The following is a 14,817-nucleotide window of genomic DNA, read 5'->3' as shown; positions in this document are numbered from 1 at the left end:
GAGGCCAGCTGGCTCCAGTGTGGGTCTAGGCGCTGCTCAGCTAGGAGTAACTGACTGGCTGAGGCTATACCTGGATATGGCTTGGGTGGGGCCACGAGTTGGGGGAGGCAGGGTTTCAGGGAATCCTCTGGGCAGAGTGACCCTGTTATCCAGTCTGATGACATCACGGCTATGGCGGCGCTGTGTCCGGCATACTGGTAGTGGGGAGGGCTCAACAGGGAACAGTGAATACCCCAGTACTTCTGTACAGAGCGAGTATTGCCTAGACACTCCCTCTGACAATGTTTCCTTGTAAATCCCTGGTGTCTCCTGCGCGCAGCTGAATTGGCACTGATGCGCAGAGCAAGCAGGTCTGTCACCGCGAAAATCTGCTCGTGGACGTGGCTTCTTTAAGAAGCTTCTGCCACTGCCGCTGCCACAGCCTCCATCTCACATAGCCACTCAAGACAGGCAGACCTGCATCCTCGCCCCATCCTACCTCCTGCCATTGCAGGGTGATTTCTTGGATTTCTCCCTACTCGTGTGGCTTGTCCAACAAGATCCCAGGCAATTTTTTCCTTGCTGCTGCTCCTTGTTTCCATCATAACTTTGATTTGGTCGCCAGAAGGATGAACAGAGCCTCTATCATCTATACCATTTTTTTTTTCCTCCTAAAGAATCAGAATGCATGAAAAATTTTATAAGTTTAGAAACAGACAAAACAGATACTTTTCTAGAAATATGTAAATCACCAAAATTATATTGAGAAGAAAGAGTAAACCTGAATAAGCTGTTAACTATCCTCCCAACTACATTGCCTTAAGGCACCAGCTCCAGATATAGGCACATTTTTTCAAGACAGGTAATATCATACACAAACTATTTCAGGGAATGGAAAAAGAGCTACTCGACTCATTTTTATTAAGGTAATATTAACTTGCTAAAATTAGACAAGGATAGTATAAGAAAAGCGTTAACACTATCATAAATGGAGAAGCAAACTAAATTGAGCAGCATATAAGAATACTTCATGACTATAATTTGTCTCTATAATACTAAGATGATTCAACATCCCAAAATTCATTAATGTTGTAATATACTATATTATCAGGATAAAGGAGAAAGAATGATGCAATCATTTCAATAGATTCAGAAATCACATGATCAAATTCATTATTCACACATGATAAAAAACTCAGCAAATGAAGAAATCAAGCAAATTTGCTTGTTAAAGAAAATGAAATACTAAACAATGCTAAACCATTGGAAGCATTTCCATTTAAGGTTGCCTACTGTTAATGCCATTATTCAGTACTAGCGATCCAAGACTATGTAATGTAGCAAGAAAAATAAATAAATTTAGGCATTGGAAAGAAAAGACAACATTTACAAATATTATTAAATAATATTTATGAATAATAATATGAATAATAGTAAACAGTTATCGATCATTTACTACATGCAACATACTACAATATGCTTCAAGATTAACATATAAAAATCAATACCTGTTCAACAAACTAATAATGACATTATAAAATATAATAGAAAAAAAGATGTTATTCACAATAGCACGAAAAACATAACTAAGAAGAGATATAACAAAAGTAGAGGTCTTAGTGAGTAAATTATAAAATTTTATTTCTTTTAATAAAGAAACTTTAAATAGAGTTCAAGAATCTTAACTTTATAAAACCTGCCTTAGAAAATTGAAAACTTAGAGCTCCATTTTCCTATTGTTGAAGGGAACACATGTGGAATTGTCACTGATCATGTAGTTTTAAATGAATTCCTAGATGGTTGTGGATGAATAAGATTTGTTACTGCCCAGAAAGTTTTCAGGGCTGGGTTTTAGATTTGGGTTATACTCTGGTACAACATCTGCAGATACAACACCTATATTTATTTTCTCAGTCTCTTTGCCGTTTTTTCTTTTAATTCTTCTATTTAGTGTTCTGTTGATTTATGTAAAAATAGTACTGCACTGTAGCCTATTATCGCTTGCTCTGCAAACCCACAAAGCCTCCTCTACTCAAGTAAACAGGTCTGATACTGAACAAGTGTGTCACTTAACCTCCAAAGACATCCAAACAATAAATGTGCTATATGCCTTCTGACATCCTCTTTGAGTCTGTCTTTATATTGGAGTTCTCACTGAATTTATCTACGTACAGGTGATTTATGTTTTTTTATACCATTCTGGTTGTTTTTTGATTGTTTTCTGAAGGGTCTTTAGCACCCCCTGCTTGCTTGAGCTCTGTCTCAGCTACCCTTAAGATGTCTGTCATGAGTTAGATTCAATCTTGCCCAGGCCTTGAATTAATGAGAACAAAATCTAGAGATACATATGGAGTTATTTATCCTCATGATAGTGAAGTCTAGAAATAATCTGCTGCCCTGTGCCCTCTCTCTTGAGTGTCTAGAGGGTAGCATTGAAGTATAGCATCCTAACTGCTTTTATTGTGTATGGATAGAATTCATATCTAACATCTTCCTCTCTCCCTGGAGCTTAATTTCTCACTCTTGCTTGTATCCTTAGTATCTGAGTGTTTTAGTTCCCTGACAAGACTAGAGACCAACCCTAATCCCCAACTGGCTGGCTGTGAGCTATAAAACCCCTCTTGTTTTAGCTGAGGTTGCTATAACAAAATACCACAGACTGGGTGGCCAAAAAAACTTTCTCACAGTTCTGGAGGCTGGGAAGACTGAGATCAGAGTGCCAGCAGGGTTGGGTTCCGGTGAGGCTTCCTGGCTTGCGGAAGACCAACTTCTTGTTATGTCCTCAAATGACCTTTTCTCAATGGAGAGGGAGAGGGAGGGATAGAGGGAGATGGGAGGTGGGGGAGGGAGATAGGAGGTGGGAGAGGGAGAAGGAGAGGGAGAGGGATCTGTTAAGGACACTCTGATAAGGATGCTAATGCCGTCATGGGAGTCTTATGATCTCATCTAAATCTAATCTCCCAAAGGCCCAACCTCTGAGTCCTCATACATTGAGTTGGGCTTCAACATATGAATTTTGAGGGGATACAAACATTCAATCTATAACACCTACCAAGTTTCTAATAATCCCTTACACCTCAAAGTTAATTTTGCTTCTTTTCTCATTACCTTTTACTTGAGCAGACATCTCTAAAGATGTCTGTACATCTTCATAAATACCAAGAATGTCTATCAAATTGAAGATTGACTAGGAGTCTTAAATTTCCCCATTGATTCTAAATTTTTAGCCACTGACTTCAGCCTAAATAAACGTGGTTTGTCATACTAACCTGAAGTTGATTTTAGATTGCTGATCCCATCTTGGGAGTGGGAAGGAGATGGATTTTTGTAGCTCCAATATGGCTTGTTGCCAACTGAAAGCAATAAAAATATTATTTAATGTTTTAGAAAAAAGTCACCAGATGTATAACTTAGTTAAAGCAGAAAAAAAATTTTCGATGGTTTGAAATAATTCACCATACACGGAGCCTATTTGACTGTCACTATTTCTTTCAGTAATTAGAGTTTATACTCTGATTTGATTAACTTTTAGTCCATGGATTCCTCTATGCTTAGCCTTTAGGGGTTTATGAACTTCTGAAAATACGGGCAAATTTATGTACACATTTATATGCATTTTCTGGTGATTTAGTCTCTGACTTTCAGGAGATTTTCAAAGGGGTCCATCTCTAAGAACCACTGCTCTATTTTATTTGCCTCCTGCACACAAAAGCAGATCCATGCCCAATAAGAAGTACTAGAAACTAAATATTATTTTGCAGTCAGGTCAGACTTATTTTACCAAACCAATGTCCCAGATCATAGTCTCAAACCAATTGATTTTTTTATCCTGGATCCTTGTGGCTGGTTCTTATACCTTCTAATCATATATTTTTGGACAAGTTACTCAACTCTTCTGAGCCTTAGATTCTATAAATGTGTTGAATTCTATGGACTTTAATTAGGATATAGGTATTTAAGTGTCACCTTATCACAAAAAAAGTGAGAAAATGATTTTCAACAAATTTAACTTTTCCAACTACTTTTTAAAAAACCAACTCTTTTGAGATATAATTTATATTTAGCAAATGCTCATCATTTGATTGTGCTTTGACAAATGCATAAACCATCACAATAAAGATATAAAATATTTCCATCACTCAAAAAGTCCTAACTACTTTTATATCTCTGATAATCAAAACCCTGGTCACTCTTGACCATAATAAAACACTAGAACTTCTTGATTCTAATATTCACCTTCTGAGTCTAAGAGAGTTGATATTTCTCCTACCTCTTGGCCAATTGGATTTTTGCCACTTGATTTGATAACACTAATCTTATATATATGTCTAGCTTTCTTCAAGTTCCAGTCCCTGCATCAGTAGCAATTTCTTATTCCAGCTATCTCTTGTTGTAACACTTCCTATCCTTTATGAATTCCTTTTTTCCTATTGTGGCAACTATAAGGTCTTTTCACAAATATTTTAGTTCTCTTCCTTTGGGCATATGATAAAATTGTACTTTCTCACCCTTTTAAAGTTTGGCCGTGTGACATGTGTCTTGCTTTTGGCTAAAGAAGTGACATATATCACTTTGAGGGAGAGGCCTTTAAGAGCCAGTATACCCCGCTCCCCCTCCCCCCACCCCCAACAAGCAATGTTTCCGATTGTGGAGGCTCCATTAGCCTGGATCCTAGAGTAAGGAGATGTGAAACAAAGTTCCTCATCTGACTGTGTCCTGAATGAGAAATTAATCTTTATTATCTAAAGCCACTAAAATTATGGAATTGTTGGTTACTTCAGTGTAATCTAGCATATCCTGACTGATATAAATACAAGTGTAAAATATGTGCAACTTTTTAAGTGACTTTTCAGCCACATTTATTTATAACATTAAAAAGATATTGCTGGCCTATGGCCATGCCACCCTGAGCACACCCGATCTCATCTGATCTCGGAAGCTAAGCAGGATCAGGCCTGGTTAGTACTTGGATGGAGACCACCTAGGAGTACCAGGTGCTACAGGCCAAATAAATAAATAAATAAATAAATAAATAAATAAATAAATATTGCTGGTTTCTTGTTAGTGTAAAACTTCCCAGGATTCACTCAGTAGTGCTCTTGGTTCTCTGTAAGGAAATTAACTTTGAATTCTTCAGAAACAAGATTTAAATATATTTTTTATATTTATATAATATTATATAAATTTATTTGCTGACAATATACCTCTTATTTGTTTTTTTGTAACTTTAGTGCACTAACAAGTTCAGTTTTAGTCTTTTTTTTTTTCTGCTTAAATGCTGTGCCAGGAATTGAGGACATGTACTCTATAAGGCATTTATGTCCTAGATCAATAGATAGGTACTAAATACCAGAGGCTGGCAGAAGTCTAACAACTTTTTTGTAAAGTCACTGTTTCGTAACAATTGAACCTCCTGGGTGATAGATCTTCTAGGTAGGCTGTCACATTGTATAGCTCCAGTGGAACAAATCCATGTGGAGTTGTCCAATGCATTTAGTTTTACAGATTCAAAAACTTGATTTTATAAATTTATCTAGGGGCAATCAGATTATAGGGCCCTGATCCTCATTAAACTCAAAGGAAACTTTTTAATAAACTTATATAATATGGGAAATATAACTTATTTAAATTTTAAAATGTCAAATAATATATTTTAATGGGTACTGGTCTTCTGCACAGGACAGTGGTTAGATTCACTCATGAAATTAAATGTGATGGCATAGATTAAGTGTAAAAAAAGAGTTGATCTCCAAAGGATAGGTATCCTGGTTTTCTTGCCTTTTCTACTCTTGGGATAGTTCTGTCTGGTTAATCAGAAGCAAATGTGCCACTTTCATGTTTTTACCAACACCTTCATGTATTCGCCAGCCCGGAAGCTCTCTGAACCCCGTCCTTATGGTTTTTATGTAGGCTTCATTTACATAGGTATAATCGATTAAATCATTGGCCATAGGTGATTGATTCGACCTTTGTCCCCTCTCCCTTCCCTGGGTCAGGGGGTGGGACCAACAGTTTCAACTCTGTAATCGAGTGGTTGGTTCCACTGGCAACAAGCCCCCAAATGTCACCTCATTAATATAAAGACACCTTTATTATTCTCAACATTTAGGACATTCCACACATTTTGGGAGCTGAGAGCTAGACACTATGGACTAAGACCATATATATGTGAGAAATATATTTTGCTCATCTGACTGACCAAATATGTATTTCTTACAAATCACAATATCGCACTTGACTTTTCTCTTTCTCTCATATCCCAATCCATACATCAGCAAATCCTATTTATTCTGTTTTCCAAATACATCCACTTCCATCAAGCAAATCCTGTTGACTCTACCACTTAAATACATTCTAAATCTGTTCACGTGTCCAAGGCAACACCTTCTCCAAGCAACCATCATCTCTCACCTTGCAGAGACGTATTTAACAGCCTCCTAACCCATCTTGCTGCTTTCCTACAACATCAGGGTCATCCCTTCTAAAAGGAAATCATACATATCATTTTTCTGCTGAAAACTCTCTAGTGGCTTCCCACATCGCTTCGTATATCAACAAATTCTTTTCAGTAGCTTCTGAGCTCCTATAAGATTTGGCTCCTTTCTACCTCTCTGACCTCATTTCTTACTATTCTCACCCACGTTTCTGGCCTCCTTATTGCTTCTCAAAATGCCAAACACTTCTGCTTTAGAGCTTCTGTACTTGGTGCCTTTTGCCAGAAGGCTCTAGCCCCAGATGTTGAAATAATTCATTCTTTTACTTCATCTAGATCCCTATTAAAATCTTATCAGAAGGACATTTTATGACTGCCTTCTCTAGCATTCATTTTCCCATATATTCTATCTTCTCAATTTATTTTATTTTTCTTTGTAGTATTTATTACCTTCTGACATATTATTACACACACACACACACACACACACACACGCATGAGCAGAGGCATTATTTTGTTCTCTGTATAAAGGAAGTTCTTTTTATAGCACCTTACATGAGAAGAAAAAATCATAGCTCCATTTCCTAATGAAAATAGTGAAATGTTTAAAGGTGACATGTTCTGATCAAATAGGTTTTATACCAGGGCTGTCAGGAAGGTTTAACAACATTATATGTATCAATATAACCTAGCACATTAATGGGCTGAAAAATCACTTTATTTTTAGTAGATGCAGCAAAGGCATTTAGTAAAGGCCAACACCCACTTAAAATTATATACTCTTTAAAAAGTTGGACTATGAGGAAACTTTTTCAGCCTGGTAAAAAACTATACCCCAAATCTATCAACATTACCTCTAATGGAGGAACTTTAGATGCTTTCAGAAACAAGACAATATTGTTTACTGTGTGATACTGTGTTGGCCCCCGTTCTCTACCCTTTTCTTTTTGCCTGCCTCTAGTAGAGCATCTGGAAAATGTGAATACTAATTTTTCAGCCTCCTATTATAATTGTTTATTTTCCTTACCATACTTTAGGTTCTATTAATGTAGGGATTGCATTTATCTTATTCATCATGGGCCTTTACACCTGGCACTTAATGGGTACTCAATACATATTACTTGAATGAATGAATTTTTTAATAAAATTATTTATTTTGATATATTTTGCTCTTTTTTATTTTAGTGAAATTTAAATTTATTTTCACCCTTTAAATTTTAAACTTTGAATTTTTTATATAATATGTTATGCTTAGTCTCATATCAACTTGTTAGTTTCTGTTAAGGAGAATTTAAGAATACATATGAAAACGGGAAGGAGAGGAGATAGGTTTTTAGTCTCCCCACAGCCATCTCACAGAGAACTGAATTTAAAAAAAAAACAACAAAAAGAGTTTCTAGAGATCTGCTTTTCCTATTGTCCCTTCAGCAGGAGGTATCTGTTTCTACTTGAGGACATTGCCCTTTTATGACTTAACTATTACCTGTCTTTGCTTCTACCGTACTCATTTATATCAACTCTTTGCTCTTTTTTTCTCTACTATTGATTGATTGATAAAGTAAGTGATTCGTTCATTTATTCAATATGTGTATGTCAATAAAATGTCAAAGTTGCTGGAGATATTCAGCTATGAACAATGTGTACCTAATCCCTACTCTCACAGATTTACAGTGTCATAGCTTCCTATATTTCTCGATGGTTCTATTTCCCCATGGTATCTGTTGCTTTATGAATTCTGCTTACTGATATTTCCCAGTGAGTCTCTCTGCTTCAATAACTCTCCTGTCTGTATTTCTGTATTAAATGTATTTTTTTTCTGTATTTTATATTTTGATATCTTGGGGCCTTGCTCTTCCTGGAGAGATTGCCCTCCCAGAGTTAGCTAATTTCTAGAGATAGCAAATGACTCCCCTGTGAGCACACCTTTCATGTGCAAACCAAGCAATCCAGAGCTCATACTCACTAAATACATCCTTTATAGAGCTCTTGCAGGGTGAACCACCATGCCTCTACCCTAATAGCACCACAAGACCAGGAATAAGCAAATAGGGGCAGTCGATACATCCTAGGGTCCACTGAAGTTATTCAACCTAGCCAATCTTAAATTTCCTACATTGCCTCACTTATCTATACCTTCCTACAAAAAGCACAATAAAGGCTTTTGTCCATATTTTCCCTTGTTCTTTCTGCTTCCTGGCCAACCTAGGACTCACTATGCGGCCCTGCATCACTTTTTGTGCATCTTATTTCTAGGAATCTGTGAGTATAACCCTCTTTTTTAAATGTCATTTATTTCCATATCTGCATGTCTTACCATACCCAATTAAACATATCCTGGGTACATTTTAACACAATTCCTTACCATGTGTCTAAAATTCAAAAATTCAACAACTATCTCTATTATTGGGATAATTAGGTCATAAATTACAAAGTATAATCATAACCTCTCTGAAGAAGTCTGTGGGCATGGCTTGTATCCTAAAGCTTGTCAGAAAGAGATAGTACAATTGATATGTACCTTGTCTGGCTTGTTCAATACTCACTCTCTGCTCTCCCTTTGCCCTGTAGGATTTTCCCCTCTATAAAAACTGGTTTACCTGTCACAGTGATTTACCTGGTTTATCCTCTACAGTGATTTGGCAGTTAAGCCAGTCTGTTTTAAATTCTACTTCAGGTCAATAAAATCTTTCAAAACATTATTAAATATAAATTTATATAATTGTCAAATATAAAGACTAAATAACTTTAGATTCTTCTTTACAGAAGATTTAAACCTAGTTTTCATTCTATTTTCTTCTGCATTTAGAATTATAAAGGATTTAGAATTACAAAATTCACTTTCATTCTGTTTTAGGTAATTTAATTTTTGTTTCGAGCTTTGTAAGCTTTTGGTTTTGTTTGTTTGTTTTTTGCTTTTGAGCTTTAAATAGTCATCATGATGTAAATATATTTATTAATTTTTCTTGAAACTTAGGGAACACTCAACTCTGGGATCAAATAATTTTTTTGATCAAGAAAGTTTTCTTTTAGTGTGACATTGGTCATTCCCTTTATTTTCTTTGGTGCTTAAAATATTCTATTATTCACAGATTAGAAAGGTTGGAAATATATGACTTTCTTGTGTATCCATTATTATAGCTCCTGTTATTTTAATCTCTTTATCTCTTTTCTTTGTATTTTAGTCTCGTATTTTGCATAATTAATTTGGTTTGCTAAACTGTGAGCTCCTTCAGGCCAAGAACTATGCTTCATTTGTATTTTTGTAGCAAGTGCTTGATACAGTGTTTGGTGCACAATAATAATATCTCTAATATGAATATACTTTGGCTGTTATATTTTAGATTTTCCTTGTGTTTCTTATCTTGGTCTGATGGTTGTCATCCAAATGCACAATTTTTCTTTGCAAAAGTGCTAACTAAAGGTGGGGCTGGAGGCTAAAATTCAGTCTGAGCTCCCTAGTTAAGATCTACAGCCTGATGCAGGGAAGTGAGGGACACTTTTTTCTAATTTGTATAAATGTGCTAATAGCAACCTTAGTGGCCTGGTCTCTTATCAGATTCTCTTGTTTAATTAATCCAGTGTCCTCCAAAGAGACACTTTTCTTGAGAACATAAACTAAATATTTTCAAAGATTTTTTGTTTTCAGCAGGAAATTAGATATGTGAAAAATTTTCCTTTTCCTTCTCAGTCATCAGAACTTGGCTTTACTTCTCCTGTGCTATACATTTTTATATAAGTTCCATATTAGTTTGTCTCTGATAATTCAACCTTCAACAAAGAGATATCTAGCTTTTATTATTTACTGAAATGCTGGCAGAAATCCTTTTGCTCATCTATGAATGTGGAAAGTAAGGTGATATGTACAGAGTTTAGGAAAAGTTCTGGTATATTTGAGATTCTATTTCTGTCCCCAAAGCAGTGAAGAAACTGCCCAAGCAGTTTGAAGCTGAGTGTCAGGAAAAACGCATGCGCATGCGCGTGCGTGCATGTGTGCATGCGTGCGTGCGTGCGTGCGTGCGTGCGTGTGTGTGTGTGTGTGTGTGTGTGTGTGATATAGAAGGGGCACTTATAGTGGCATCAGGATTCTGAGAACAAGCGAGTTAGAGGAACATTCATTATTCAAATTGACAGGATTTCCCAACTATTGGTTCCCAGGGTATAAAGGACTCCCTATCAATCTCTGCCACCACTTCCTAATTTAGGGCGGTAGTGATAAATTGACATGAGACCTTATTTTTGTCCTGTATTGGATGAGACTATCTGGTTAAAGGTAATACACTCTAGGGGTATCCCAGGAGGCAGATGGAGTAGCAGATCTTTGTCCAGAGTTAGTTGGAGTGTGTCAAGCCAGAAGGAAGACTAGATACAGAGAGAATAGATCATAAGCAGGGAACCATTACAGTGCCCTAAGGTACAGGGAATCCAACTACCAGGTTTGAAATTCAAGAATGAAACTGGGTCAAGCTTAAGGATTGGGACGTCCATAGAAATAGAATTTAAGGAAATATCACCTGATCGACAGAGTGTTTTACCTGCCAGCTTATAAACACTCGGAAGAATTAACAGAGGAAAAAATTGGATAGGAAATTTAATTTCGAAGATTATGTTTAAGACTCAATATATCTATATTGGTTGATCTTCTTCATAGAGAGTCAAATATTCTTTCATTCATATGAAGATAAACAGAAATGTTTAGGAAAAGTCTATCAAATGGCTCCTAGGATTCAAGAGATTCTTACTCAGAAAGTCTCTACATAGAATATAACCAAAGAGAGTTAATAGTTATCTATCTCTTTTTCACTAGTCTTAATATACTCCCCCAATATAGTTTATTATCTCTTACCTGGACTGTTAAAAATAACTTGCTTAAAAATTGTTTACAATTTCTGTTAGTAATTCCATTGCTGTGTCAATGGGGCAGTGATGAATATAGCAGAAAAAATGACAACGACCATTCTTAGAGGATTTAAAGTTTCAAGAATGGCAAAATATATAGAAACTAATAAGCCAGTTACCAAGAGATAACCGGAATACTTCTATGTGAAGGCACTCTGCCTGGGAGCATGCTTATTTACCTTCTACTTTGTAGAAACATCTTCATATGCTCCCATAATCTTTGGCTAAAAGGAAATTTTACATCTTCTGATAATGACCACTAGGTCTTTCCATCAGTTACATCACTTTTTCTTCAGATAATTATAGAATAATACATTCACATGCTAAAAATAAAAAATAAAAATAAATCAAACAATACAACAGAAAAATTGTCTTCCTCTTATTTTAGCACTTATTTTTTTTTCTCCCAAATCATCTACCATTGGCAGTTTCTTCTGTATCCTTTCAGACATTTTACACATAACTGTGTCTCAATATCTTTATTTATAAAATGAGGTTAGTACTAGATCCTATTAATTTTTTTTTTTTTGCTATAAATGAAAGCGATGTTACTTTTCTTCTCATAAAGGGAAGATATCTTTCATATAGGAATATTATCTCTCAATTTAAGAAAAAGAAAGAAAATCAGTGTTTCTCTTGGGTTTGATGTTGTTTCCAAGTGCCTTTAACTCAAAATAGTTAATATGCCAGAGTGGAATATTTGAGGGTGGAATGTTCTAAACTTCTTCAAAGGTTTCAGTTACCTCCTTTTTTTGCAAATCCTTTGAGCTTTTTATTGTTTTGTTTTGTTTTGTTTTATAGGAGTCTCTTAAAGTTTTAAGTTTCATATTCTGAAAAGGAAATATTGATACAATTCAGGGTGATTATTTATCAAGGAAGCACTATGCATGGAATGTCAGTCCTGACAGCTATTTGAGAAAAATTATCATCAGTCTTGTAACTTGTTTATGATGAAGACAGTAGAAGCTCTTGGGGAAGAAAGCATTACAGTTGCCTATATGGTATTATTTATAAAGAGTTGGGAATACTTCCATAAATAGCCTTGTCTTTTCTCAATAACCTCTGAAATGATCCATCATTAGTTCACCTTAGCTTTCATGGTTTTTTAGTTACTTTTTGTCAGAGTATTGGTACTTAGATTTTGGCTCTGGATAATGGCTGTGCAGTAACATTTAGTTACCTCTGAAATTAGACAACAGAAGAAAGCAAAAAGCATGAGAATAATCACAAATATTATAAGAAACTTTTGGAACTCATTTTGTATCTAATTTTCCAGTTGGCCTAGGCCTATCCAAAATAATAATTTCCAAAGATTAGTTTGGCCAAATTTAGATAACCAAGTGGACTTTTTAAAAAAATCATTAATTATTCCATTTTCTTGATTTACTTACCTAGGTAAACAGCACATTTTAGTAATGAAACAGACCTTATTTTGACTGATTAGTAAAAAGATGAGGGAAAATCTATTGTATTATAAATGAATTTTATGCTGGTTTTTTGGCCTCTAAAGCCTGAGAGCTCTTTTATGTACTATTGGACCATAGTCAAGGATAAATTGTGAGTCATGTGTTATTTTGGGAACTGACTTTCCTATATGAAAGATATCTTACCTATACAAGAAGAAATATAGCACTGCTTTCATTTATAACAAAAAAAAAAAATAATAACAATAATAAGATCTAGTAGTAACCTTATTTTATAGATAAGGATATTGAAATATAGGTATGTTTAAAATATTTCAGGTGAAATCCAGTGTTTTGGATCCATTCTGGTAACTTTACATATTAGGCTCTTAAATAAATAAGAGCAGCTAGAGAGTTTATTTTGAATATTTGGTAGGCCAGATGACTATGTCACATTTTGATGTGGCAAGCACAAAGGGTCCATCTATGTATACAAGAATAGTCCTCATAATCCTGATTCTGTTAACTCTAGCCAAGGACATTATGCTAAAGAACAAAGAAGGTGGTTAAGACAAGTGTGGAAGTTTGAGAGACAACCAGGAACACTGACTTAGTTGATTGACAAGGTTAATCTGCTCTTTGAGACCACTCAGTCAAAACTGGCAGAAGTGGCTGTTTTATCTAGTAGACAGAAATAAACACAGAGGATTAAGGAAAATGCGAAAATAGAGGAATATATTCCAAACAAAAGAACAAGATAAAACTCCAGAAACAAATCTTAATGAAACAAAGAGAGTTCAAAATAATAATCATGAAGATACTTAACAAGGTTAGAAGAACAATGCATGAATAAAGTGAAAATTTTTACAGATAGAAAATATAAGAGAGTATGGAGAGTGGATTGTAAGCTGACAAGGTCCTTGCAATCTGTGAGATCAACCAAGAGTTGCCTCGTCTCAACGAACCCTCCTAAGAATGAAGAAGTACAGACTGTTCGGGAGCTGAGGTGGCGGGGTGGAGCGGCAGGGGAGGGGGTTGGCGGCGGGGGCGAGCAGGGAAGGGGAAGCGGGGCGGACAATGAGTCGTTGCTCTGAGACAGAGAAGTAGCCATGAGCAGAAGGAACTGCGGTGTGGGTTAGGTGATTGTGCTGAGGATGATCTTATCTTAGCCAGCAATTATATGCTCTTGTATAAAAGCAGCTTGCAAAAATAAAACCAGGCCACTGCTCTACCTCCTGATCCCAGCTTTCTGTCTTTTTTCTTTTCTTCATCTCCCACCCTTCCCACTCAGGTATATTTTCCAGAGCCCGCTGGATGTGGCAGGATTTACCACTTGCTGGACGTGGCAAGAGAGTACCAAATAGAAATACAATTGAAAACAGAATACAATAATACACAATAATTGAAAAATTTAATAGAGGGGTGCAACAGCATACTAAGTCAAGTAGAAGACAAGATCAGAGAACTCAAAGACAGGGCAATGTAATTTACCTGATCTGAGGGGAAAAAAAAGAGAGAAAAAAGAATGAAAAGAGTGAAGATGGTTTAAGGGACTTATGGGATAACATCAAGCTGACCAATTTATTCCTCTTAGTGGTCCCAGAAGAAGAGAGAGAAAGGGGCAGAAAGCTTATTCAAGGAAGAAATAGCTGAAAACTTCACTAACTTGGAAAAAAAGACATCCTGATCCATACATGTGTTTTCTTCCCTTTGGAGATAGATCTTTTTAAATCAAATATCCCTGCAGTGTGCACAAGTGATAGATTTTTATGATCAATTAATCTTGAAAAGTTTCTCAAAAGAGAAAGAGAGATAACGAGAGGAATCAGTCTAGGTATAGAAAGAGCTACCATTATAAACAGTATTATTAAAGACTAATCTCTTCTGTAGCAGTTGCCATTGAATCACACTTTCCTGTGTCCTTTGTGTATGTATCCCTTCCACACTGACTCTGGAATTGGCCTTATGACTTGCACCAGCCAAATAGATATCAGCAAATGTGATGCAAGCAGAAGCTTGATTTGTGCATTGGGTCCTGCCCTTGCAGAACACTTTGGTCACCATGTGAAGAAGCCAGGATGAAAGACCTCATGGAGAGAAGCCCAG

At 35.9% G+C, this 14,817-nt stretch overlaps 1 pseudogene; it reads left to right on the top strand.

Moving 5' to 3' along the window:
* Positions 1 to 4,867: 4,867 nt before the first annotated feature.
* LOC111736895 lies at positions 4,868 to 4,985 on the top strand (annotated as a pseudogene).
* Positions 4,986 to 14,817: the final 9,832 nt, after the last annotated feature.

Source organism: Pteropus vampyrus, unplaced genomic scaffold (genome assembly GCF_000151845.1).
Source record: "Pteropus vampyrus isolate Shadow unplaced genomic scaffold, Pvam_2.0 Scaffold22, whole genome shotgun sequence".
Taxonomy (NCBI): Eukaryota; Metazoa; Chordata; class Mammalia; order Chiroptera; family Pteropodidae; genus Pteropus; species Pteropus vampyrus.
This window is presented reverse-complemented; position numbering and strand designations above follow the sequence as displayed.